The sequence below is a fragment of the Netta rufina genome (genome assembly GCF_964035555.1).
Source record: "Netta rufina genome assembly, chromosome: W".
In the NCBI taxonomy this organism is placed as follows: Eukaryota; Metazoa; Chordata; class Aves; order Anseriformes; family Anatidae; genus Netta; species Netta rufina.
This window is the reverse complement of record NC_140139.1, coordinates 17,233,481-17,261,064: the sequence shown is the minus strand read 5'-3', so window position 1 is coordinate 17,261,064 and position 27,584 is coordinate 17,233,481.

Genomic DNA, 27,584 nt, shown 5'->3' with positions numbered 1-27,584 from the left:
GCTACAAGAAGGACATCGAGGTGCTTGAGCGAGTCCAGAGAAGGGCAACGAAGCTGGTGAGGGGCCTGGAGAACAAGTCTTACGAGGAGCAGCTGAGGGAGCTGGGATTGTTCAGCCTGGAGAAAAGGAGGCTCAGGGGCAACCTTATTACTCTCTACAGGTACCTTAAAGGAGGCTGTAGCGAGGTGGGGGTTGGTCTGTTCTCCCACGTGCCTGGTGACAGGACGAGGGGGAATGGGCTTAAGTTGCACCAGGGGAGTTTTAGGTTGGATGTTAGGAAGAACTTCTTTACCGAAAGGGTTGTTAGACATTGGAACAGGCTGCCCAGGGAAGTGGTGGAGTCACCATCCCTGGAAGTCTTTAAAAGACGTTTAGATGTAGAGCTTAGGGATATGGTTTAGTGGGGACTGTTAGTGTTAGGTCAGAGGTTGGACTCGATGATCTTGAGGTCTCTTCCAACCTAGAAATTCTGTGATTCTGTGATTCTGTGATTCTCTTATCACCACCCCAACCCCTGAGGTACCGTCTTCACGGCAGCGCCGCCGCGCCCTCCCTGGAGGGCCCTCACACTGTGGTTTGCTGAGAGGAGTCGAGTGTGAGTTCTTCTGCGCCATGAGACATGGATAAAGAGAGGGCCGAGCCCACCTTGGAATACGGTTGCAAAAAACTTTCAAGCCCGCTGCTCCTGGCTTGGGAATGGCAGAGCACCACTCTCTGAAAGTCCCATTTCTGAGGAACATGCCTCATGCCTGCTTCCAAGTGCTTTGCAAATGTTTCAAGCCCAACAGCATTACTGGTGACAGAAACACAGCAGCCATTCCAAAAATGCAAAAATGTAGATGACATCACGTCCATGCTAGTAAGATTGCAAAGAAACAAGGCGAGTACTGTCAGCTTGCCAATTCCAGCTATTTTTGGGTCAGAGCTTCAATTCCATTGTTCAGGCCAGAACGAATACACTTCATGAAACAGTATGGAAGCTGCACAGCCATGAATTCTAGTAAATTCGTGGCTGTACAGAGGAGATCTTATCAACACCATATCCTTCTATGACCATTAGGAGTAATGGTGGATGAAGGAGACTGTTGAAGTAGTCTACTTTTGCTTCAGCACAGCTTTAACATGGTCTCCCATGGTATTCTCCTGGAGAAGCTGGAAGCCCATGGCTTGGACAGGTACACTCTTTGCTGGATTAAAAACTGGCTGGACGGCCTGGCCCAGAGAGTGGTGATGAATGGCATTAAATCCAGCTGTCGACCGGTCACAAGTGGTGTTCCCCAGGGGTCGGTGTTGGGGCCCATCCTCTTTAATATCTTTATTGATGATTTGGATGAGGGAATTGAGCGCACCCTCAGTAAGCATGCAGATGACACCAAGTTGCGGGGAAGTGTTGATCTGCTGGAGGGCAGGAAGGCTCTGCAGAGGGACCTGGACAGGCTGGATCGATGGGAAGAGGCCAATGGGATGAGGGTCAACGTGGCTAAGTGCCAGGTCCGGCACTTTGGTCACAACAACCCCATGCAACGCTCTAGGCTTGGGGCAGAGTGGCTGGAAAGCTGTACAGAGGAAAAGGATCCGGGGGTGTTGGTCGACGCTCGTCTGAACATGAGCTGGCAGTTTGCCCAGGTGGCCAAGAAGGCCATCGGCATCCTGGCTTGTATCAGGAATAGTGCAACCAGCAGGACCAGGGAGGTGATCGTCTCCTTGTATTCTGCTCTGGTGAGGCCACACCTTGAGTACTGTGTTCACTTTTGGGCCCCTCACTACAAGAATGACATCGAGGCCCAGGAGTGTGTCCAGAGAAGGCCTACAAAGCTGGTGAAGGGCCTGGAACACAAGTTCTATGAGGAGCAGCTGAGGGAACTGGAGTTGTTTAGTCTGGAGAAGAGGAGGCTGAGGGGGAGACTTTATCACTCTCTACAACTACCTGAAAGGCAGCTGTGGGGAGCTGAGGGTTGACCTCTTCTCACAGATAACTAGTGATAGGACTAGAGGGATTGGCCTCAAGTTGCACCAGGGGAGGTTTAGGTTGGAAATTAGAAGACATTTCTTCTCAGAAAGAGTGGTTAGGCATTGGAACAGGTTTCCCAGGGAGGTGGTGGAGTCACCATCTCTGGGGTGTTTTAAGGTGGTGTTGAGGTTTAACTGGTCCAAGAGCTAATCAGCACACAGTCGTTTGCTCACTCTCCCCCCAAGTGGGATGGGGAAGAGAATTGGAAAAAAAAAAAAGAAAAGCTTGTATGTTGAGATAGACAGTTTATTAGGAAAGAAAAGAAATAATAAAAATAATAATAATGTATACAAAACAAGTGATGCACAATGCAATTGCTCACCACCCTCTGACTGATGCCCATCCTATCCCCAAGCAGCAGTCCCCATCCTCTCCAGCTAGCCACCCCATATTAATTGCTCATTGTGACTTCATATGGTATGGAATATCCCTTTGGCCAGTTTGGGTCAGTTGTCCTGGTTCTGTCCCCTCCCATCCCCTTGTGCACCCCCACACTCCTCACTGGCAGGGCAGTAGGCAGTATGAGAAGCTGAAAAGTCCTTGGTGTAAGCAGTGCTCTGCAACAACTAAAACATCAGCATGTTATCAACATTATTCTCATCCTAAATACAAAACACAGCACCCTACCAGCTACTAGAAGGAAAATTAACTCTATCCCAGCTGAAACCAGGACAGTATTCCATACCATTTATGTCATGCCCAGGTTACACACTTCCCAATATATTCCAATTAATCACCATTTTCATTTATGTATATAAAATGCCCACTTTCTTTATTCTGTGACTGTCTTTGGTCTCCATCTGTCCCAGCAGTCTTTCAGGGCTGAAGAGATGGTGTGTGATACTGGATCGTCATACACTAAAGCCTGTTCCGGTTCTATCACACTGCTGTGCTTGTCCAATTCTATCAAATTTCATTAGTCATTATCTGCGTGACTGTTATTGTGATACCATTAATAGGACATACAGCAATCACAGTAGTGATGACATGCACTATTATATAGTAATTAACATGATACAATTCAAATAATGGGGAATTCTCATCCAACATTAAATCCCCTTGAGGTACACATCGGACTTCACCATTCTTTTGCAGTACCCACCAAGTGCACCTAGGTTGCTGGGCAAAAGCAATCCCATGAATGGGTTTACCTTTGCCTGAGGCAGGAGTCACACAGACCGTCTTCCCCAGCATGATTTTTACATGTACTACAGGGATTTTATCCCTTTCTACAGTACATAACAGGTCTGATTGGGCAGGTGCACTTGCCTGTACATGGCACTTGCCATTGCAGTTTTGACAGTGTGATATAATCAATCTGCTAGGCCTCCCCATATTTATATTTCAGCCACTTAGCTTGCTTGACTGCAGCACTCGTTTCACAGTCATGAATAACCTGTGCTATAGTGTCCATGGTCAGGTCCACCCCTCTATCACAAGCCCATCTGTATGTTGCATCTCTACCTTGATGGTGTAATAAATGGCTCAATCTTCAAAACAGGACTATAATCAAAGTCATAATAGTAGACTATAATCATAGTCATAATAGTTAGCAGTTATTCTGAACCCCCCCCAGATATCAGAGACTCCAAGGAAAAGTCTACAAATACATTTCCCTTCAAGCTCTCTATTGACACGAATTGCTAAAACATTCCTTTGCAAGATACAAGAACTATATACATTAACCACTCTGTTTTTCTTAGACTTGTGGTTATACAAGGGTATGTAAGACAGAAGGTCACATTCATCATACCATGCGGCCCTAGCATTGTTCCATACCGACACGAATCTGATGAACATATCTCACAATGGGCTGAGGTGTAATGGCCCCATTGAGCTATAAATAATTCACCCTTCTGTTGTCAGTCCAGGTCCACCTGAGCCACTTCAATCTTAGCAACCTGATCCACCTGCTGGTTGTTTTGATGTTCTTCAGTGGCCCCATTCTTGGGCTCATGAGCATCTCCATGGTATACTTTTACAACCAGGTTCTCTACCCAGGCAGCAAAATCTTGCCACAATGCAGCAGCCCGGATGGGTTTGCACTGCCAGTTGCTCTGCTTCCATTGCTTTAACCACCCCCCAGTGCATTTGGTACCATCCATGAATCAGTACAGAGATAGAGAACTGGCCACTTTTCTCATTCAGCAATATCTAAAGCCAGCTGGATGGCTTTCACTTCTGCAAACTGACTCGATTCACCTTCTCCCTCAGCAGCCTCTGCAACTCGTCGTGTAGGACTCCATACAGCAGCTTTCCACATCCAATGCCTTCCCACAATATGACAGGACCCATCAGTGAACAGGTCATAATGCTTCTCATTTTCTGGTAGCTTGTTGTACAGTGGGGCTTCTTCAGCATGGGCCACCTCCTCCTCCAGTGATATCCCAAATCTTTGCCTACTGGCCAGTCCACAGTCACTTCCAAGATTCCTCTGTGACTGCGGTTTCCTATTTGAGCCCATTCTGTGATCAGTGTGACTCACTTACTCCACATAGTGTCAGTTGCATGATGTGTAGAGGGGACCTTGCCTTTTAACATCCATCTGTGATATATGTTCATCTGATTTGTGTCAGTATGGAACAGTGTTAGGGCCGCATGGTATGATGAATGTGACCTTCTGTCTTACATACTCTTGTATAACCACAAGTCTAAGAAAAACAGAATGGTTAATGTATATAGTTCTTGTACCTTGCAAAGGAATATTTTAACAATTCGTGTCACTAGAGAGCAGTTCTGTCTGTCTCTGGGTCCTGCACTGGCAATTTAATTCTTCCACAGATGTGGTTTCTTCCCTTTCCTCCCAGTGTCCCAGTCTCCCCTTCATTATAGTCAATTTATCAAATCTTCAGAAATAGTCCTCAAATCCATGAGCCTATTTGCTTTTGTTATTCTGACCTCTTATTCCTAACAGTTACAGCCTTTTTGTCTTCTTTGTGTTTGATTTAGCACCACTATAGATGTGACTGGAGTGTTCCTGTGAATGGCCTGTGAGGAATATTTTAACAACAGGTGAAGTGTCAATCGAGAGCTATTTGTATTTGTATGTTCTTTCTTTGAAGTCTCTGATGTCTGGGGGTTTCAGAACAAATGCTAACAACTAATGACTGTGTCCTGGTTTCAGTTAGAACAGAATTAATTTTCTTCCTAGTAGCTCAGTAGTTCAGGAGGAGGAAGATGAGGATGCCGAAAAATCAACAGTAACTACCCGAAGCCTAAATGAGCGTGAGTTACGAGATGTGCGAAAAGATTTTGGTCGCTGTATAGGTGAGCAGCTTGTCACCTGGCTGCTCCGATGCTGGGACTCTGGAGCCAATTGTGTGGAATTAGACGGCAGGGAAGCCAAGCGACTGGGATCCCTTGCTAGAGACGCAGGCATTGACAAAGCAATTGCAGATGGAGCACAATCTCACAGCCTCTGGAGGCGTCTCCTCTCAGCTGTGAGGGAAAGGTATCCCTTCAAGGAAGAACTTTTATGTCTACCAGGCAAGTGGACCACTATGGAGAAGGGAATCCAGTACCTGAGGGAATTAGCCGTACGGGAAGTGATTTATGAGGATCCAGACCTCAGACAAACATCCAAAGATCCAGATGAAGTCAGGTGTACACGACCCATATGGCCAGTGCGAAAGTCTAATGGCGAGTGGAGACTAACAGTGGACTATCGTGGCCTGAACAAAGTGACGCCACCACTGAGTGCTGCAGTGCCGGACATGCTGGAACTTCAGTACGAACTTGAATCGAAGGTAGCCAAGTGGTACGCCACAATTGATATCGCTAATGCATTTTTCTCCATCCCTCTAGCAGCAGAGTGCAGGCCACAATTTGCTTTCACTTGCAGGGGAGTCCAATACAGCTGGAATTGGCTGCCCCAGGGGTGGAAACACAGCCCTACCATTTGCCATGGGCTGATCCAGTCTGCGCTAGAGCAGGGGGAAGCTCCTGAACACCTGCAGTACATCGATGACATTATTGTGTGGGGTAACACAGCAGAGGAAGTTTTTGAGAAAGGGAAGAAAATAGTCCAAATCCTTCTGAAAGCTGGTTTTGCCATAAAACAAAATAAAGTCAAAGGACCTGCACGAGAGATCCAGTTTTTAGGAATAAAATGGCAAGATGGACGTCGTCAAATCCCAATGGATGTGATCAACAAAATAACAGCTGTGTCTCCACCAACTAACAAAAAAGAAACACAGACTTTCCTAGGTGTTGTGGGGTTTTGGAGAATGCACATCCCAAATTACAGTCTGATTGTAAACCCGCTCTACCAAGTAACCCGTAAGAAGAATGAGTTTGAATGGGGCCCTGAACAACGACAAGCGTTTGAACAAATCAAGCAGGAAATAGTCCATGCAGTAGCCCTTGGGCCAGTTCGAACAGGACCAGATGTAAAGAATGTGCTCTACACTGCAGCTGGGGAGAACAGCCCCACCTGGAGCCTCTGGCAGAAAGAACCTGGGGAAACTCGAGGTCGGCCCCTGGGGTTTTGGAGCCAGGGATACAGAGGGTCTGAGGCCCGCTATACTCCAACTGAAAAGGAGATATTGGCAGCATATGAAGGAGTTCGATCTGCTTCAGAGGTGGTCGGTACTGAAGCGCAGCTCCTCCTAGCACCCCGATTGCCGGTACTAGGCTGGATGTTCAAGGGAAGGGTCTCTTCTACACATCATGCAACTGATGCTACGTGGAGCAAGTGGGTTGCACTGATCACTCAGCGGGCTCGAATAGGAAACCCCAGTCGCCCAGGAATATTGGAAGTGATTATGGACTGGCCAGAAGGCAAATACTTTGGGATATCATCAGAGGAGGAGGTGGGTCGTGCTGAAGAAGCCCCACTGTACAACCAGTTACCAGAGAATGAAAAGAAATATGTCCTGTTCACTGATGGGTCCTGTCGTATTGTGGGGAAGCATCGGAGATGGAAGGCTGCTGTATGGAGTCCTACACGACGAGTTGCAGAAGCTGCTGAGGGAGAAGGTGAATCGAGTCAGTTTGCAGAAGTGAAGGCCATTCAGCTGGCTTTAGACATTGCTGAACGAGAAAAATGGCCAGTTCTCTATCTCTACACTGATTCATGGATGGTAGCAAATGCCCTGTGGGGATGGTTACAGCAATGGAAGCAAAACAACTGGCAGCGTAGGGGCAAACCCATTTGGGCTGCTGCTTTGTGGCAAGACATTGCTGCTCGGGTAGAGAACCTGGCTGTGAAAGTACGTCATGTAGATGCTCATGTGCCCAAGAATCGGGCTACTGAAGAACATCAAAACAACCAGCAGGTGGATCAGGCTGCTAAGATTGAAGTAGCTTAGGTGGACCTGGATTGGCAGCATAAAGGTGAATTATTTATAGCCCGATGGGCCCATGACACCTCAGGCCATCAAGGTAGAGATGCAACATACAGATGGGCTCGTGATCGAGGGGTGGACCTGACCATGGACGCTATAGCACAGGTTATTCATGACTGTGAAACATGTGCTGCAATCAAGCAAGCCAAACGGTCAAAGCCTCTTTGGTATGGAGGACGATGGCTGAAATATAAATATGGAGAGGCCTGGCAGATTGATTACATCACACTCCCTCAAACTCGCAATGGCAAGCGCCACGTACTTACAATGGTGGAAGCAACCACCGGATGGCTGGAAACATATCCTGTGCCTCATGCCACTGCCCGGAACACTATCCTGGGCCTTGAAAAGCAAGTCCTATGGCGACATGGCACCCCAGAAAGAATAGAGTCAGACAATGGAACTCATTTCCGAAACAACCTTATAGACACTTGGGCCAAAGAACATGGTATTGAGTGGGTGTATCACATCCCCTGTCATGCACCAGCCTCCGGGAAATTTGAACGATACAATGGCCTGTTAAAGACTACATTGAAAGCAATGGGCGCTGGGACATTCAAAAATTGGGATACGCATTTGGCAAAGGCCACCTGGTTAGTCAATACTAGGGGATCTGCCAACCGAGCTGGACCTGCCCAATCAAACCTGTTACGTACTGTAGATGGGGATAAAGTTCCTGTAGTGCATGTAAGAAATATGCTGGGTAAAACAGTCTGGGCTACTCCTGCCTCAGGAAAAGGCAAACCTATTCGTGGAATTGTTTTCGCTCAGGGACCTGGATACACTTGGTGGGTGATGCAAAAGAATGGAGAGGTCCGGTGTGTACCTCAAGGAGATTTAATACTGGGTGAGAATAGCCCATGAACTGAATTGTACCATGTTAATTACTATATAATACTGTATGTTATCACTACTATGACTACTGTAGGTGACTAATTAGAATGTATGGAAAAGAGTGTAACCTGAGCATGACATAAATGGTATGGAATAAGGGGTGGATAGATGTCCTGGTTTCAGTTAGAACAGAATTAATTTTCTTCCTAGTAGCTGGTGGAATGCTGTGTTTTGGCTTAGGATGAGAAGAGTGCTGATAACACCCCGATGTTTTAATTGTTGCAGAGCAGTGCTTATACCAAGCCAAGGACATCTCAGCCTTTCGCTCTGTCCTGCCAACAGGCAGGCTGGGGGTGCAGTAAGAGCTGGGAGGGGACAGACCCAGGACAGGTGACCCAAACTAGCCAAAGGGGTATTCCATACCATCTGACGTCATGCTAAACAATATATAGGGGTGGCTAGCCGGGGGGAGGGGGCCGGACTGCTCGGGGTTAGGCTGGGCATCGGTCAGCGGGTGGTGAGCAATTGTATTGTGCATCACTTGTTTGTACATATTATTATTACTTTCCTATTATCACCATTGTATTATTATTATTATTATTATTATTATTATTATTATTATTATTATTATTATTATTATTATTTTGTTATTATTATTTTCCTGTCTTATTAAACTGTCTTTATCTCAACTCACGGGCTTCACTTTCCATTTCTCTCCCCCGTCCCAGAGAGGGAGGGGGGAGGGTGAGCGAACGGCTGCATGGTGTTTAGCTGCCGGCCGGGTTAAACCACGACAGACTGTTATGGCTTCTGAATGGGACACTATGCAAGCCCCTGATATCTGGCCAGGTGGCCAGGAGATTAAAGAGAAGAAAGAAAGAAGCTGAAGGACGGCTAGAAGACAAAACTTGCAGGGGACGCTGTGTAAGCTTTTGACATGCTGCCAAGGAGTACAAAGGGGAAGGACAAGAAAAAAAAACTGAGAGGAAGACTACGAGCCTTCAGAATGAAAGACCCCCAGAGACCCCCAGGGGGACCACCGGAGACTGATACGTATGCTCCAGTAGAAGGGATTGGATCCCGGAAGCTAATTGTAATAACCCAGTTTTTTTTAGAAAAAAAAAATAATAACCCTGCCTTTTCTAGAAGTAGTAATGAATATGTATTAGCCTAGGAGCATAAAAATCAGCTACTTGATGTAACTGGTGTGCGTCCTGATGGAGCGGAGACTCCAAAACCTTAGGGATTGGCCTCAAGTTTTCCCTGGCCCTTTCTGCCTGAGGCTTCAGGTGGGGCCATTCTCCCTGGCTGCGGTGTAGTGCACATAATTTACATCTTATCGTGCTTAGATTGGCCCAAGGGCTACTGCATGAACTATCTCACATTTAATTTTGTTATAAATTCCGAGTCAATTTAGCTTTATAAGATTTATTTATGGGGTTAATAAAAGGCAAGTAAACAGCGCTGGGTGCGTGGGGAGTCTGGGCTCCTCCAACACGCACACACGTTACATCAGGTGACTGTTTTTTAGGCTCCTAGGCTAATACATATTCATTACTACTTCTAGAAAAGGCAGGGTTACTATAATTAATTCCCGGAATCCGAACCCTCCCACTGGCGCATGTGTATCAGTCTCCGGTGGTCCCTCTGGGGGTCTCTTGTACTGAAGGCTTGTAGTCTTCCTCCCAGGCTTTTTTCCTTGTCCTTCTCCTTTGTCCATCTTGGCCGGATGTCAGAGACATCCCATGTAAGCTTTGTCTTCTAGTCGTCCTTCAGCTTTCCCCTTCTCCTTAATCTCTTGTTCGGATATCAGAGACTTGCGTAGTGTCCAATGTCACAATAGTCACAATAGTTAGCAATTATTGTGAAACACCCCCCCAGATATCAGAGACTCAAGGTTTACCCTTCGAGCCTTCTATTGTCATGAACTGCTGAAACATTCCTTACAATCCCTCATCATTTATATATTCTCAATTCGTGTCTATTCTTAAATTATTGCCAGTAACAACGGGATTTCATCAGTCGGTTTTTGGGGGGTACAGTTCTTAAGCATCATTATTGACATATCACCTTCCTTCTCTACTGATGTCATCACGAATTGGGTACTATTTACTATTCAGCGTATCAATAATGTAAAGCAAGGTATCATACAAGGTATAAACAATAACATCATTACACCACATAAAAATAAAAATAAAAATAACATCCTTTTAACCCATGGTCCACCGGGCATCCATGAAAACAAATCCCAATCCATACCCTTCCAAGTTTGTACTGGGACGTGGGCTAATTTCCTAATTTCCTTTGTTATCTGTTTAACCACTTTTCCATTATCATCAATTTGTAAACAACAATTGGAATCGTTTAGTTTTCCACACACTCCCCCCTCTTCTGCTAGTAAATAGCCTAAAAACATTCTATGTTGAAAGATAGCATTCCTCATCTGGGTGGACCGATCAACCAAAAGATCCAAAGCCATTGCTGTTTGATTGGTTATAATTTCAAGGACAGCTTGCAACCTAATTATTCGATTCAAATTATAAATAGTTTCTCGGGCCCCCGATACTACCTCATTCGGGTTCCAGGTAGCTGGTCCATAATACTGTATGATTCTTTCAGGAGGCCATTCATTCTCTCCCCAGTTTTGGGCACTACCCCTGGCTAAGGAAGCATCAATACATTGTTTCACTCTATTCAGATCATCATATAATTTTATTCCTAAATGATTTCCTTGTATTTGTGACAATAAAAAGAACAAGGGTCTTATGTATCCCACATAGCATATTCCTGAGCAGTTTTCGGGTAGCCTCTTGTAGGCATGTTTGCCACACACCCAATAATGTTCCTTTAGGGCCCACATCCCTTTTGGAAAAGTACCATCCCATCCTTCTTTATTCTTTGGAGCGTGAAAATACAGTGTTCTCATCACCGAGTGGTCCTGTTATAATGTCTGCCCCATTTGTACTCGTATGTGTACACTTCCAAGCTCCCCCGCACTGGATTCCCACTTAAAATTACAATCAAGTTTTACTTGGCGGCCTGTCATATTACAAACTGACCAGAAATGTTTAAAGAACACTCGTCTCCCATTCTCATCATCTTACCATCTCCAGCGGTAGACCTTTACCACATGCTGTTTCCTAGTGGTGTTATCACACTGACAGCTCAAGATCTGACTGTCAAATTGTCCCCCGCCGGTCCTCCACAAACCCAGCAGTTACTAAGGTTAAAGGCCTTTGCCACTTCCTCCCCCAGAATGAAAAAGTTATTCCTCCATTCTTGCCCATGACTCAATTGCCCCTCTAAAAACAATACCAGGAAGTATAGCATTTCTTATCCTTTTGCGCCGTCCAATCTTGAGGGTGTGGGAAACGCCTTCAGTCAAGGGGTTGGGCCCGCTTTCAGGGTCAATTTGGGCTTGTACTACCATTCAGCCTGTCGGGGTGATCCAGCTCCTGGAAAACGAATCACAATTTTATATGGGTTTAAAAAAAAAGGTTCTTATGTTATTTTCTTGGGACAACCTAACCTTAATGCGGGAGAAGTCCGGTCAAGGCCCTCTCACTCGGTAGTCAATACCCATAGGGGTTGCCTCCCTCGGTAGACCATACACACCGCAGTGGAGGGTCCTGCCCCGGTCTTGCCTTCTCCCTTTTCTCCCTTCAGGCTTGTCCCCTTTATTTGGCATCCTTAATTCATTCAGAGCCTCGTTGCCAGAATATTAGTCCCTCTTTAGCCTTAGTTTCAGTTCCCCAGGAGTGGACTCCACCCTCCAAGCTTCAGTAGTTACTGGTCCCTTTACTCTGGATGCATGGGTCCAACCCCTTTCTGCTGTTCTCACAGCTGTTTCAGTAGTAAGTAAAACAATGTACGGTCCCTCCCATCGGGGGTTCAATGATTATTCCCTTCAGGTTTTTATTAAGACCTTGTCTCCTGGTTGTATCTTATGAATAGCAAACCCCAGTGGGGCGTTTTGTGCTAAAATTCCCTTTCCCCTTAATTGTTGTAGTTGTTTCCCTATCATGATCACATATTTCTGGCTTTCATAATTCTCCATCAAAGAATAGTCCAATGGCATTCCTTGGGAATATGGCATTCCATATAACATCTCATAAGGTGAGATACCTGTTTCACTATGGGGCATAGTCCTAATATTCAATAATGCCAATGGCAAACATCTTATCCAAGACAGTTGGGTTTCAATCATTAATTTAGCCAATTGTTGTTTAATCGTTTGATTCATTCTCTCAATTCGTCCTGAACTTTGTGGATGCCATGGAGTACGGTATTCCCATTTAATGCCTAAGGCTGTGGTTAAGTCCCATAACACCTTAGATGTGAAATGTGTCCCCTGGTCAGAGTCAATACTCCCTACCAACGCAAAACGCGGTATTATATTTTCCTTCAAAATTTTAGCTACCATAGCGGCAGTTGCCCTTGCCACAGGGTAGGCCTCTTCCCAATGGGTTAGTTGATCCACTATCACCAACAAATATTTATATCGTCCTATTTTCGGTAGCTCGGTGAGATCAACCTGTACTCTTTCAAATGGCCTATATGCGATCCTCCATCCCCCAGTAGGTGCTTGCCTCACACTTCTCTTATTTATTTTCTGACATGTTAGACACCCTTGAGTAATTTGCTGAGCAATCTCATGTATCCCAATGCACCCGCAAAATTTTAAAAACTGATCGCTCAGTGCTCGAGTTCCCCAATGAGTTTGCAAATGCATCCGAAATAATAGCTTCTTTGCTTGACTCTTAGGCAGTATCTCTCTGCCATCCCGCAGGATCCACTTTTCTCCCTCTTGCTTTGCCCCTGTCATCTTTATAAGTCTTATTTCACCCTCCGAGAATTGCCCCCCTGGTTCTTCTTGGCTCTCTACTTCTTCCAATTCCCTTAACAACAACATTGGGGAGGGTCTTCACAATGCGGCTTTCCAAGTTCCTTGGTCGGCTAAATTATTCCCTCTTACAAGTAAATTTGTTCCTTTTTGATGTCCCCTTATATGTACTACAGCAATTTCTTTGGGCAGTCTCAGAGCCTGTAAAATCTTAATAATTAATGTTTGGTGTACCAGTCCCTTTCCATGTGTCCCAATAAGTCCCCTTTCTTCCCAAATTTTCCCGAACGTGTGGGTCACCCCATAGGCGTATTTAGAGTCTGTATATACTGTACCACGCTTTTCTTTTAATAATTCCAATGCCCTCAGCAAAGCATATAATTCACAAGCTTGTGCCAACCAAGTGGAACTCAGAGGTCCAGATTCCACCAAATCCAATTGTCCATTCACTATTGCATATCCTGATCTTCTTTTTCCTTCTATAATCCTGGAAGATCCATCTATAAACAGCTTCTCCCCTCTTTCCAACTCTTCCTCTCTTAAATCAGACCGTATTTTAGTTTGCATACCAATTACCTCTGTACAATCACGTTGAAGTCCCTCTCCTGGTTTCCCATAAAGAAATTGAGCCGGACTTTGTACTCTGGCTACTCTTAGTTCTAAATCTGGAGAATTGTCCTGGTTTCAGTTAGAACAGAATTAATTTTCTTCCTAGTAGCTGGTGGAATGCTGTGTTTTGGCTTAGGATGAGAAGAGTGCTGATAACACCCCGATGTTTTAATTGTTGCAGAGCAGTGCTTATACCAAGCCAAGGACATCTCAGCCTTTCGCTCTGTCCTGCCAACAGGAAGGCTGGGGGTGCAGTAAGAGCTGGGAGGGGACAGACCCAGGACAGGTGACCCAAACTAGCCAAAGGGGTATTCCATACCATCTGACGTCATGCTAAACAATATATAGGGGTGGCTAGCCGGGGGGAGGGGGCCGGACTGCTCGGGGTTAGGCTGGGCATCGGTCAGCGGGTGGTGAGCAATTGCATTGTGCATCACTTGTTTGTACATATTATTATTACTTTCCTATTATCACCATTGTATCATTATTATTATTATTATTATTATTATTATTATTATTTTGTTATTATTATTTTCCTGTCTTATTAAACTGTCTTTATCTCAACTCACGGGCTTCATTTTCCATTTCTCTTCCCCGTCCCATAGAGGGAGGGGGGAGGGTGAGCGAACGGCTGCGTGGTATTTACTTGCCGGCTGGGTTAAACCACGACAAGAATCCACTAGAATAGCTTCATATTTCAACATTCTGCTATCTGTCAACCATTTTTCTGCTTTTTGTTGTAATACCCCCCTCACGTTGTGAGGGGTGTATACCTTCAGGGATACACTAGAGGTAACCTTCCTCATCTCCTCTACTAATAACACGGTGGCCACAATCGTTTGCAGGCATACCGGCCATCCCTTACTTATGGGGTCCAACAATTTAGAACAATACCCTATGGGTTTCTTAATACCTGCCCATTCCTGAGTCAATACCCCATAAGCTGTCTGATGTGAAATGTTTACAAATAGGTGAAAGGGCCTCCCTAAATCCAAAAGGCTTAATACTGGATCCTCTATTAATGTTCTTTTCACCGTCTCCAATTGTCTCTCATCCTCCTCATTCCATTTATTTTTTTCTGTTGACAACTTATCATATAAAAATTTTACCTTTTCACTAAATCCTTCACAAAACTGTAGGGGGTTGGGAGGGACCTCGAAAGATCATCCAAGGTCTGCAATATCCCAGGAGTCCTAAAAGTTGCCTGACCTCCTTCTTGGTCCTTGGTGCTGATAGGGCCAGAATTCCTGATACTCTTTCAGGATCCAGATTCTTTTTCCCATAGCTCAGCCAGTGTCCTAAATACCTCACTTAATTCTCCACAAATTGCAATTTCGATTTCGACACCTTCAGTCCCTTCTCTCCCAAAAAGCTGAGCAATTTAACAGTGGTTCTCCGCACATCATCTTTGGTTTTTCATGTCACTAGTAGGTCATCTACATATTGTAGTAATTTCACTTCCCCCTCTGTCTCAAAAGATTGTAATAATTTTTCCAAAGTTTGTCCAAACAGGTTAGGAGACTCTGTAAACCCCTGTGGTAGTACTGTCCATTGTAGCTGCTGTCTCCTTCCTGTTGCTGGGTTCTCCCATTCTGTTTCTGGCTTTTTCCTTGTCCTTCTCCTTTGTCCATCTTGGCCGGATGTCAGAGACTTGCGTAGTGTCCAATGCAATAGTCACAATAGTTAGCAGTTATTCTGAAACCCCCCCAGATATCAGAGACTCAAGGTTTACCCTTCAAGCCCTCTACTGACACGAATTGCTGAAACATTCCTTACAATTTTTTCAAAAGCTTGTTTTTGCTTGATAGTCTATGAGGTAGTCTACGCCAAGGATGCATGGAGCATCTGGGCCAGTCACAAGAGGGTGCTTTTGCCACTCATTCCCAGTTACGCTCACTTCAGCCTCCAATACAGTTAACTGCTGGGATCCCCCTGTCAGTCCATAAATACAGATGAGTTCTGCCCCTTTATAAGTTGATGGCATTACAGTACACTGTGCACTGGTGTCCTCTAGAGCCTTGTACTCCTGTGCATGTGATGTGTCAGGCCATCGAATCCACACAGTCCAATAAACCTGATTGTCCCTTTCCTCCCCCTGTCTGGAGGCAGGGCCTCTCTAATCCTGGTCATAATATTCATTACAGTGTCTGGGGGCCTGCCCACTAGAAATTGGAGCAGCAAGTTTCTCAGAGAACCACTGTTTTATGAATGTTTTTCCTTACAACTCATGTACCCGTGCCTCTAGGGTCGAGGTAGATTTTCCATCCCATTTTCTCATATCCTCTCCATGGTCACATAGGTAAAACCACAGGGTGGCAAGGGGTGTGTACCCACTATATCTTCTTTCTTGAACAGGAGAACACTTACTCCTGAGAGCTGAGACACTGGTTCGTACAGCTGGGGAGGAAGATAAATTCTCTCTAAGTTGGTGGACCTTTTGGGAAAGTTTCTCCAAAGCATTCTCTTTTAGTTGGTGAACTGCTTCAGAAAGCTTCTCCACAGCTGAGATGCAGTCTTGTAGGGAAGAAAAGAGACTTCTTTGTACTGCTTTAGTTGTCCAGTCAATTCATCTACCATGGAATCCTCTTGTTTTTTCTAGGTCATTACTGCCAATGAGCTGGAATGTGATGATGGTGCACTCTGTACAAACTTCTGCCACATGGGTCATGTACACTTGACTTCATCTGGATCACTGAAGAGCTGTTTGTTGTCTAAGTCATCATAAATCACCTCCAACACGGCTAAGTCCCTCAGGTACTGGTTACCCATCTCCATGGCGGTCCACTTGCCTGGTTGACATCCAAGATCTTCCTTGAAGGGATGCTTTTCCTTCACACCTGACAGGAGACACCTCCAGAGGCTGAAGATTTATGCTCCTTTTCCAATTGCTTTGTCAATGCCTGCATCCCTAGTAAGGGATCCCAGCTGCCTGGCTTCCCTGCCCACTCTTTCCGGACTATTGGCTCCGCTATCCCAGAACCGTGAATTTTCATCCTAAATCCAAAACACAGCACCATACCAGCTACTAGGAGGAAAACTACCTTTATCTTATCCTAGTTGAAACCATAACAAGGAACTGGTGTTGTTTAGTCTGGAGAAGAGGAGGCTCAGGGGGAGACCTTATTGCTCTCTACAACTACGTGAAAGGAAGTTGGGGGGAGTTGGGGGTTGGCCTCCTCTCGCACGTAACTAGCAATAGGATGAGAGGGAATGGCCTCAAGTTGCAGCAGGGCAGGTTCTGTTTGGAAATTAGGATAAATTTATTCTCCGAAAGAGTGGTTAGGCATTGGAATGGTAGAGTCACCGTCTCTGGGGTGTTTAATGAAAGGTTGGATGCAATACTTAGGGACATTTTAGTAGGTAATATTGGTGGTAGGGTGATGGTTGGATTAGATGATCTTGGAGGTCTTTTCCAACCTAGACAATTCTGTGATTCTGTGATCAATGATTCTATGATTCTTTGATTTTTTTCCTTTTTTTCCTACCAGTGTCCTGAAAAATTCAGTCTGCCCTACGAAAGTCCAAGGTAGCAATTATACTGATCCCCCTCCTGACTTCACCAAGAATAGCGAACTCTACCATTTCGTGGTCACTCTGCCCAAGACAGCTCCTGACCACCGCATCTCCCACCAGTCCTTCTCCATTCCATAGCAGGTCTAGCGGGGTGTTCCCACCCCCACTAGTAGGCTCACTAACCAGCTGAGTCAGGAAGCTATCTTCCACGCACTCCAGAAACCTCCTAGACTGCTTCCTCTGGGCTGTATTGTATTTCCAGCATATAACAGGGAAGTTAAAGTCGCCCGTGAGAAGAAGTGCTGGCAATTGAGCAACTTCCACCAGCTGCTTATAGAACGCCTAATCTGTCTCTTCATCCTGGGTTGGTGATCTATAATAGACCCCCACCAGGATGTCTGCCTTGGTGGCCATCCCCCTGACCCTTTCCCATAGGGACTCGACCTTATCATTCCCAGCCCTGAGCTCTACAACATCAAAACACTAATGTTATAAATGGCTCAGTCTTCAAAATGGGACTATAATCAAAGTTTGCAATTTATTAAAGGAATAGAGGTAAGCAAACAGCGCTGGGTGCTCCGGAAGTCTCTGCTCCACCAAGACGCACACAAGTTATATCAAGCAGCTGATTTTTATGCTCCTAGGCTAATACATATTCATTACTACTTCTAAAAAAAAACAGGGTTATTATAATTAGTTTCCGGAATCCAAACCCTCCTACTGGAGCATGCGTATCAGTCTCCGGTGGTCCCTCTGGGGGTCTTTCATGCTGAAGGCTCATAGTCTTCCTCCCTCTTGTCCTTCTCCTTTGTCCAACTTGGCTGCATGTCAGAGATGTGTGCAGCATCCCCTGCAAGCTTTGTATTTTAGTTGTTCTTCAGCTTTCCCCTTCTCCTTAATCTCCTGGCCAGATATCAGAGACTTGCATAGTGTCCCATGCAATAGTCATAATAGTTAACAGTTATTCTGAAACCTCCCAGATTTCAGAGACTTCAAGGAAAAGTCTACAAATACATTTCCCTTCAAGCTCTCTATTGGAGATATTAGAAACAATATATTTTCTCTAAAATATTCCTGTGCAAGATACAAGTACTATATACATTAATCACTCTCTTTTTCTTAGACCTATGGTTATACAAGGGTATGAAGAAAATTCTGTTCTAACTGAAACCAGGACAGAAACGGATTTGACTGTTCTGCTAGGCCCTCAATTAAAGACTTCATTTCCTTCTTAAAACTTCTAACCTCTGTGCTAATAAGAGGGGGAGTGGCACCGGCCCTGCAGCACCCCCGCACGGCCCCGAGGCCCCACTGGGACCCCCCTGCCTCTGCTCCCGTTGCTCTGCGCTCCCCGGCACGACTTCTCCAGGGACAGCGTCAATTGCTCCTCCTGGAGCAGCTGCTGCTGCCCCAATATGGGCATATCTGCCTTATGAAAGGCAGATCCTGCTTGATGAACCTGATCTCCTTCTATGACAAAGTGACGCGCTGGGTGGATAAAGGAAAGGCTGTGGATGTGGTCTACCTTGACTTCAGCAAGGCTTTTGACACCGTCTCCCACAGCATTCTCCTCAAGAAACTGGCTGCTCTTGGCTTGGACTGGCGCACGCTTCATTGGGTTAGAAACTGGCTGGATAGCCGGGCCCAAAGAGTCGTGGTGAATGGAGTCAAGTCCAGTTGGAGGCCAGTCACTAGTGGTGTCCCCCAGGGCTCGGTGCTGGGGCCGGTCCTCTTTAATATCTTCATTGATGATCCGGACGAGGGCATCGAGTGCACCCTCAGTAAGTTCGCAGATGACACCAAGCTAGGTGCGTGTGTCGATCTGCTTGAGGGTAGGAAAGCTCTGCAGGAGGATCTGGATAGGCTGCACCGATGGGCTGAGGCCAACTGTATGAAGTTCAACAAGGCCAAGTGCCGGGTCCTGCACCTGGGGCGCAATAACCCCAAGCAGAGCTACAGGCTGGGAGATGAGTGGTTGCAGAGCTGCCTAGAAGAGAAGGACCTGGGAGTGATGGTGGATAGTCGGTTGAATATGAGCCAGCAGTGTGCTCAGGTGGCCAAGAAGGCCAACGGCATCCTGGCTTGTATCAGAAACAGTGTGACCAGCAGGGCTAGGGAGGTGATCGTCCCCCTGTACTTGGCTCTGGTGAGGCCGCACCTCGAGTACTGTGTTCAGTTTTGGGCCCTTTGCTACAAGAAGGACATCGAGGTGCTTGAGTGGGTGCAGAGAAGGGCGACAAAGCTGGTGAGGGGCCTGGAGAACAAGTCCTACGAGGAGTGGCTGAGGGAGCTGGGCTTGTTCAGCCTCGAGAAGAGGAGGCTCAGGGACGACCTTATCGCTCTCTATAGGTACCTCAAGGGAGGCTGTAGCGAGGTGGGGGTTGGTCTGTTCTCCCACATGCCTGGTGACAGGACGAGGGGGAATGGGCTTAAGTTGCGCCAGGGGAGTTTTAGGTTAGATGTTAGGAAGAACTTCTTTACTGAAAGGGTTGTGAGGCATTGGAACAGGCTGCCCAGGGAAGTGGTGGAGTCACCATCCCTGGAAGTCTTCAAAAGACGTTTAGATGTAGAGCTTAGGGATATGGTTTAGTGGGGACTGCTAACGTTAGGGTAGAGGTTGGACTCGATGATCTTGAGGTCTCTTCCAACCTAGAAATTCTGTGATTCTGTAATATTAGGAGCAATATTAGGATTATAGAGAGCATAACTTGATTCCTCCTCTGAAAAAGGAGTCTTATTGTTTCATTATAAATGTCAAGCCTGAATTTTCATCAGACCACTATTTTGGCCAAAATACTGAAGTTCCTTTTATTGGCTTTTTAGGCTAGACAATTACGCATTATTGAACCATTATTTATTTATTTAAACTCTTTTTCCCTAGCTTTTGGGTTGTTTTTCCAAATCCTTATCATTTTCCCCAAAGGACTAACAAGCTAGAGAAGACTATCTTTAGGCACGATCCTGGGGTCTCCACCTCTACCCTCCTGACTCTTGGAACCCTTAATCCCCATCTCTTCCTGAGGTGCTGCTATGGACTTCACCACCCACAGGGTACCACACGCCTTCACGTAGGATTAGGACAGAGGTGGGGTGTACTGCCGAGCACCTCACTTCACCATGCTCGGGGCACCATACACCTAAGGGCCCAAGCCCCCGAGACTCTCTTTCGCTCATCTCTCTTTCACTTCGTCCATCTCCGGCCACGCCCCTTGCGGGGCTACAGAACCACGGGTCGAGACTCCACACTCACTTTGCACTAAAAGTATATGTCATACACACTCCACAAAAGAGTCTCCCCGAACCCAACCCGAGGCAAGATACGGTAAAGTTTCCCTTACCTCGGTCCATGCACGGACTTCCTGGTCCGGGCTATCAGCAGTAATGCCTGTGTCTGTACTGTGCCTGGGCTGTGTCTGTGGTATGTCAGTGCTGGCCTCCCTTCTCCCCAGTGCGTTGCAGAGCCTGTCTTCATATTTAAAAGTCTCGGTCCTTTGCCGGCCATGCCGAGACAACCCACCACCCCGACGGGACCGCTGAAATCAGCGGGGTGCACCTTCCTGTCTGTGGTGGCAAGAACTCTCTGGGAGGCGACAAGATCCCAGACGAGCCCCCAAATTGTGAGAAAAAAAATCAATAATTTTCTTCAGACAGGACCTTCTGTGAAGCTATTTTATTTGTGATTGCAATGGTGGGCGTCCTGCCAATTAGGAGCACATTTTAGTAAACATATCATAACCTTTTATTCCCTATTACCCGACACCTGATCACCTCCCCTGTTTCCTCATTGGCTGAGTACTACAGGTTCACAAGCTACTCGATGCTCCTCTATACCATATATGTACATTTTTTTTTTGATCAACCCTTTCATTTCTTCCTTTTCCGTTTTTTGTTTTTTTTTTTTGTCTCTTTTCTTATGTTTAGAAAACTTGTGATCTTTGTTTTTTTACTGTTCTCACACTGCTCATCCTGTTTTTCTCAAGCTTCTACCTTATTTTGGAACAGTGAGGCCTTCTACTGTCCACTTATCTACTTAGCATTTCTCTTTGTTCTGACTACACAACTACCTTTGAAGACAGAAGGTTAGTTTTCTACTGCAAAAACACACTCTACTTCGAAAACACGTTCTACTGCAAAAACACAACTTAGTTTCTCACAGTGGGTATCAAGTTTGCCTAAATGATCTCTAACCTGATCCTCCTCGACCAGGCTGTCCCCCTGCAGACCATGGAGGAACACAGTGGAGCAGAAAACCACGCTGCAGACTGTAGAGGAGCCCACGGTGGAGCAGGTGGATCTGACCTGAAGGAGGCTGCAGCCTATGGAGGGCCCTCGCAGGAGCAGGCTCTGGGCCAGACCTGCCACCTGTGGAGAGGAACCCACGGTGGAGCAGGTGACCTGGAGGGAGCTGTCACCCATGTGGGACCCATGCTGGAGCAGTCTCTTCCTGAAGGACTGCACCCCATGGTACGGACCCATATTGGAGCAGTTCTTGAAGAACTGCGGTCTGTGGGAAGATGTAGTGGGTTTACGTGGCAAGGTTTTGGTAGCAGGAGGCCATAGGGGTGGTTTCTGTGAGAAGGATCTAGAAGCTGCCCCATGTTTGGTAAGGGCCCCACTGCTGACCAGAGCCGAGCCAATAAGCGATGTTGTTTTGCGCCTCTGTGAGAGCATATTTAAGACAGGGGAAAAACAATGCTGCACCACTCAGCAGCTGGGAGAGTGAGAGGAGTGAGGCACAGCCTTGCAGGCGCCAAGGTCAGTGAAGAAGGAGGGGGAGAGGTGCTCCAGGCCCCGGAGCAGAAGTCCCCTGCGGCCTGTGCTGAGGACCATGGTGAAGCAGGCTGTCCCCCTGCATCCCATGGAGTACCACGGTAGAACAGGGTTCCACGCTGCCGCCCGTGGAGGAGACCACGGTGGATCAGGTGGACCTGCACCGACGGAGGCTGCCGCCTGTGGAAGTCCCCTGCCGGAGCAGATTCCGGGCCAGACCTGTAGCCCGTGGAGAGGAGACCACGCAGGAGCAGGTGACCTAGCAGGAGCTGCTGCCCGTAGGGGAGCCAGGGAAGCCCACACTTGATCAGTTCATCAAGGACTGCATCCTGTGGGAGGGACCCCACAGCACAAGGGACGAGAGTGACCAAGAAGGAGCTGCAGAGAAGTGCTATAGAGTGACCATAACCCCCATTCCCCCACACCGCTCTGGGGGGAGGAGGTGGAAGGGGGTGGATGGGGGGGGAAGATGCTTTTGGTTTCTTTCCTTTGTTTCTCACTTCTCTAGCTTGTTAGTAATAAGTAATAAATCTTACTGTCTCCTGAATCCGAGTCTGTTTTTGTTGCAGGAAGAACGGCCGAAAGCACGACAGACACTATTATGGTGAGATCATGCTCCATTTATTACCCAAATAGCCTAGCTTTTATAGTGAACTTAACAGGGGCAGATAATGTCTCACACAAGATTATTGGTCAAAAGCACTCAGACAAACAACTACAAGAAAACAACCCCGCCTGCAAGAAAACAACCCCCTTGTGATTAGCAGTCACGTAGACCTTATCCTTGAAGCCAGCTGCTGGCAACAATATTTTTCTAAATTCCTCAATTGGGCGATGTGGGAACACTGTCATGGGAACTTCTCATAGTCGTCCTGGTAGCTTGGTTTGCTCAGCAGCAGCAAGCCGTGGGATCTTTGCTGTTTCAAAATCCCTCAACATGTTTTTCCCGTTACAATAATTACTGCATGATCTCCTTGTTCTTTTCTCAACCTTTGAGCCCTTTTCATCATATTTTCTCCCTGTTCCTCTTTGAGGAGGGGAGTGAGAGAGCGGTTGTGGTGGAGCTTGGCTGCCCACTCGAGGGGAACCACCACAGAAGACCATGTTGGATCTGTTCAGGAAGGACTACATCCCATGGGAGGGACCCCATGCTGGAACAGGGGAAGAGAGTGACCTTGAAGGAGCAGCAGATGACAAAGTGCTACGGACTGCCTGTAATCCCCATTCCACATTCCCCTGCACTGCTTGGCAGGAGGAGGTAGAAGAGGGTGGATGGGGGGAAGGTGTTCTGGGGCCTCCAGCACAAGAAAGATGTGGACCTCTTAGACTGGGTCCAGAGGAGGGCCAAGAAGATGATCAGAGAGCTGGAACACCTCTCCTACGAAGAAAGGCTGAGAGAGCTGGGACTGTTCAGCCTGGAGAAGAGAAGGCTCCGTGGAGACCTCATTGTGGCCTTTCAATACTTAAAGGGTTCTTATAAAAAGGATGGAGAGGGACTCTTTACTCGTGTGGCTAATGATAGGACAAGGCGGAATGGTTTTAAACTAAAAGAGGAGAGATTTAGATTAGAGGTTAGGAGGAAATTCTTCACTCAGAGGGCGGTGAGGCACTGGAACGGGTTGCCCAGAGAGGTTGTCAATGCCCCATCCCCGGAGGCGTTCAAGACCAGGTTGCATGAGGCCCCGAGCAACCTTATCTAATTGGTGGAGTCCCTTCCTATGGCAGGGGGGTTGGAACTAGATGATTTTGAGGTTCCTTCTAACCTAAGCCATTCTGTGATTCTAAGATTCTATGATTCACCACAGTGGCCACGTTGATCTCATACTGGGGTTTGGACTTTCTGATTTTTTCCCTGCATATGCTAGCAACTTCCCTGTACTCTCCCCTTGTTTCCTGTCCCTACTTCCACTGGACATAAACTCTCTTTTTCTCCTGGACACTCAGCAGAAATTCCCTGTTCAACCACGCCGGTTTTCTTCCCCTCCGGCTTATGGCACTTGGGGACAGCCTTCTCCTGAGCCTTTAAGACTTTTGCAAGAGCATCGTGCCCTCCTGGACCCCTTTGTCCTTCAGGACTGACTCCCAAGGAACCCTCTCTAACAGTGACCTGAAAAATTCAAAGTCTGCCCTATGGAAGTCCAAGGTAGCAATTATACTGATCCCCCTCCTGACTTCACCAAGAATAGCGAACTCTACCATTTCGTGGTCACTCTGCCCAAGACAGCTCCTGACCACCGCATCTCCCACCAGTCCTTCTCCATTCCATAGCAGGTCTAGCGGGGTGTTCCCACCCCCACTAGTAGGCTCACTAACCAGCTGAGTCAGGAAGCTATCTTCCACGCACTCCAGAAACCTCCTAGACTGCTTCCTCTGGGCTGTATTGTATTTCCAGCATATAACAGGGAAGTTAAAGTCGCCTGTGAGAAGAAGTGCTGGCAATTGAGCAACTTCCACCAGCTGCTTATAGAACGCCTCATCTGTCTCTTCATCCTGGGTTGGTGATCTATAATAGACCCCCACCAGGATGTCTGCCTTGGTGGCCATACCCCTGACCCTTTCCCATAGGGACTCGACCTTATTCCCATCCCTGAGCTCTACAACATCAAAACACTAATGTAGAGAGCCACGCCACCACCCCTCCTTTGTTGCCCGTCCCTTCTGAAGAGCTTATAACCATCCATTGCAGCACTCCAGTCATGGGAGTGGTCCCACCACGTTTCAGTGATGGCAACTAGGTCATAGTTTGCATGCCACACAATGGCTTCCAGCTCCTCCTGTTTGTTGCCCATGCTGCGTGCATTGGTGTAGATGCACTTCAGTTGCGCCATTGCCCTCACCCCCAACCCTGGGACTGCTCCTCCAGGCTCATCTCTAGTGAGCCTCATTTCATCCCCGTCCCCCTTCACACCTAGTTTAAAGCCCTCTCAACGAGGCCTGCCAGCTCCAGGCCTAGGATCCCTTTCCCCCTTTGAGACAGGTAGGACCCATCTGCAGCGTTACAGGCCAGGTACCAAGTAAACCTCCCCATGATCAAAATGAACCCAAATTCCTGTAATGGCACCAGCCTCTCAGCCATCAGCTGGGCTTTCCAGGTCCACTCATTATCGCTCCCTGCCACTGAGGGGATAGAAGAAAATACCACCTGCACTCCTACTCCATCCAGTAACCTCCCCAATTCCCTAAAGTCCCTTTTGATAACCTCCAGGCTTCTCTCAGCGATTTCATTGCTGCCAGCCTGAACTATCACTAAGGGATAATAATAGGAGGGGCTAACCAGGCCAGGAAGTTTTCTGGTAATGTCTCTGACCCAGGCCCCAGGGAGACAGCAAACTTCCCTATGGGTAGGGTCTGGCCAACATATGGGGCCCTCTGTTCCCCTCAGAAGGGAGTCGCCTATGACAATTACCCTTCTTTCCTTCTTGGTGGAGGCAGACTGGAGGTGTGGAGTTGACTTCCTTGCCCTAGACAGCCTCCTGGGTGGACCTTTCCCGGCATCCTCACTTACACGTCCCTCAGGCTCCAGAGCCTTAAGCCTATTGTGTAAGGGCACCTGGGGAGGCGAGGGAAGGAGGGAGGGAGCTTGCCTGTGATGCAAAACAGGGACCTGTTTCCATTCCTCCCCATCTCTTAGGTCCCCTCCCTCTGCCTGACAGCAACAGGGCACGGGGTCCACTACTGTTTGGGGTATGCCTGGTGCCTTTCTCACAGGCATGGCAGGGAGTTGCTCCATCAGCCAATCTCCTACTCACACTCCCTGATAGTCCTTAATCTCTCCACCTCCTCTTTGAGCTCTGCCACCAGGCTGATCAGATCATCCACCTGCTCACTACTCACACAGGTGAGTATCTCCAGCACCCTCTGATGGCAGCAACAGGCTTAAGTACTCCATAGAACTTGAGACCCAAACAGCCGTGTTTTTAGGCAGGCACTTGGTCTGAGTTGCCACATTCTTTGTGGCAAGAGCCTTCTGCCTACTGGAGCCCATGGCTGGATTTGTTGCAAGGTTAGCAGCGGAGAGGTGAGCCAGTCCACTGGTTGGGAAGGGATACTCTACCCCCCGCACTCGTTCACTCTGTACAAACTGGACCACCACCACCACCCTGTCCCACTGCTCGCTCACTCTGTGCAAACTGGACCACTACCACCCTGACACCCCCAATCGCTCACTCTGTGCCAACTGGACACCACCACCACCAGCACCACCACACTACTCCCCCACTCACTTACTCTGTGCAAATTGGACCATCACCACCACCACGACTCTGCCCACTCCGATCGCTCACTCTGTGCAAACTGGTCCACCACCACCACCACTCTGTCTCCCACCGGTCACTCTCTCTCTACCAACTGGACGAACACCACCACCACCAATACCACTCCGTCCCCCCCGCTCGCTGAGTCTGTGCAAACTGGACCACCAGCACCAGCATTATACCTCCCCCGCTCGCTCACTCTGTGCAAAGTGGACCACCACCAGACCACCACCACGACTCTGCACCCCCCGATTGCTCACTCTGTGAAACTGAACCACAACCACCCTACCACCCCTGCTTGTTCACTCTGTGCAAATTGGAACACCACCACCAAAACCACTCTGCCCCACCCGCTCGCTCACTCAGTGCCAACTGGTCCACCACCAGCACCACCACTCTGCCTGCGCCGCTCGCTGACCCTGTGCCAACTGGACCACCACAACCACCACCACTCTGCCCCACCCGCTCGCTCACTCAGTGCCAACTGGACCACCACCACCACCACCACTCAGCCCCCCATGCTCGCTCACTCTGTGCCAACTGGACCACCACCACCACCACTCCCCCCCCCCCGCTCACTCAATCTTTACAAACTGGACCACCACTACTCTGCCCCCCCCCCCCCTTGCTCACTCTCTGCCAAATGGACCACAACCACCACCACCACCACCACTCTGCCCCACCCAGTCGCTCAATGTGTGCCAACTGGACGACCACCACCACTCTGCTTGCCCTCCCCCCGCTCACTCTGGGCAAACTGGGCCACCACCACTCTGCCCCCCCTGCTCGCTCACTCTGTGGTAACTGGAGCACCACCACCACTCTACGCCCCCTGCTTGCTCACTCTGTGAGGTTGGTATTTTTGAGCTACGATGCGTTCGTTGCTCAGGCCAGAATGAATACATTTCATGCAATTGCATGGAAGCTACACAGACATGATGTCTGGTAAAAACAGAAAATTTGCTGTTCTGTTAAACTTAATTTCTTGAATTGCTTTCTGTTTTATTAAAGAGTAGCCTCTCTATAACTACTGTCGTTTATGGCCTTTTGTGCTGTAGATGAGTAAACAAATCTATCTTACTAGATTTTCCCTTCTCTGTTGCTTCTCTTCATTTTTGCTGGACTGTATTTAGTATGTTATCTTCATAAAGATAGTTACAGTATGTGCCAGTTTGAGATGGCTGCATTAGAATTCTAAGGATCTCAAGTAGGCTAGTGAATACTGTGGGGGGGGGGAAAGTATTTTAGGATGTACTTTATTGGCCTTGCAATTGCCTGGAAATTAGTATTTTAATTTTTGTCAGTTAGAGGTAAATGGCTGTTACTGGTTGGTTCACTCTTAGCTCTTACTCTTGAAGGCTGGGGAGTTATTCAAATGCATTTGTTGAAAGCATTCAGGATGCAGG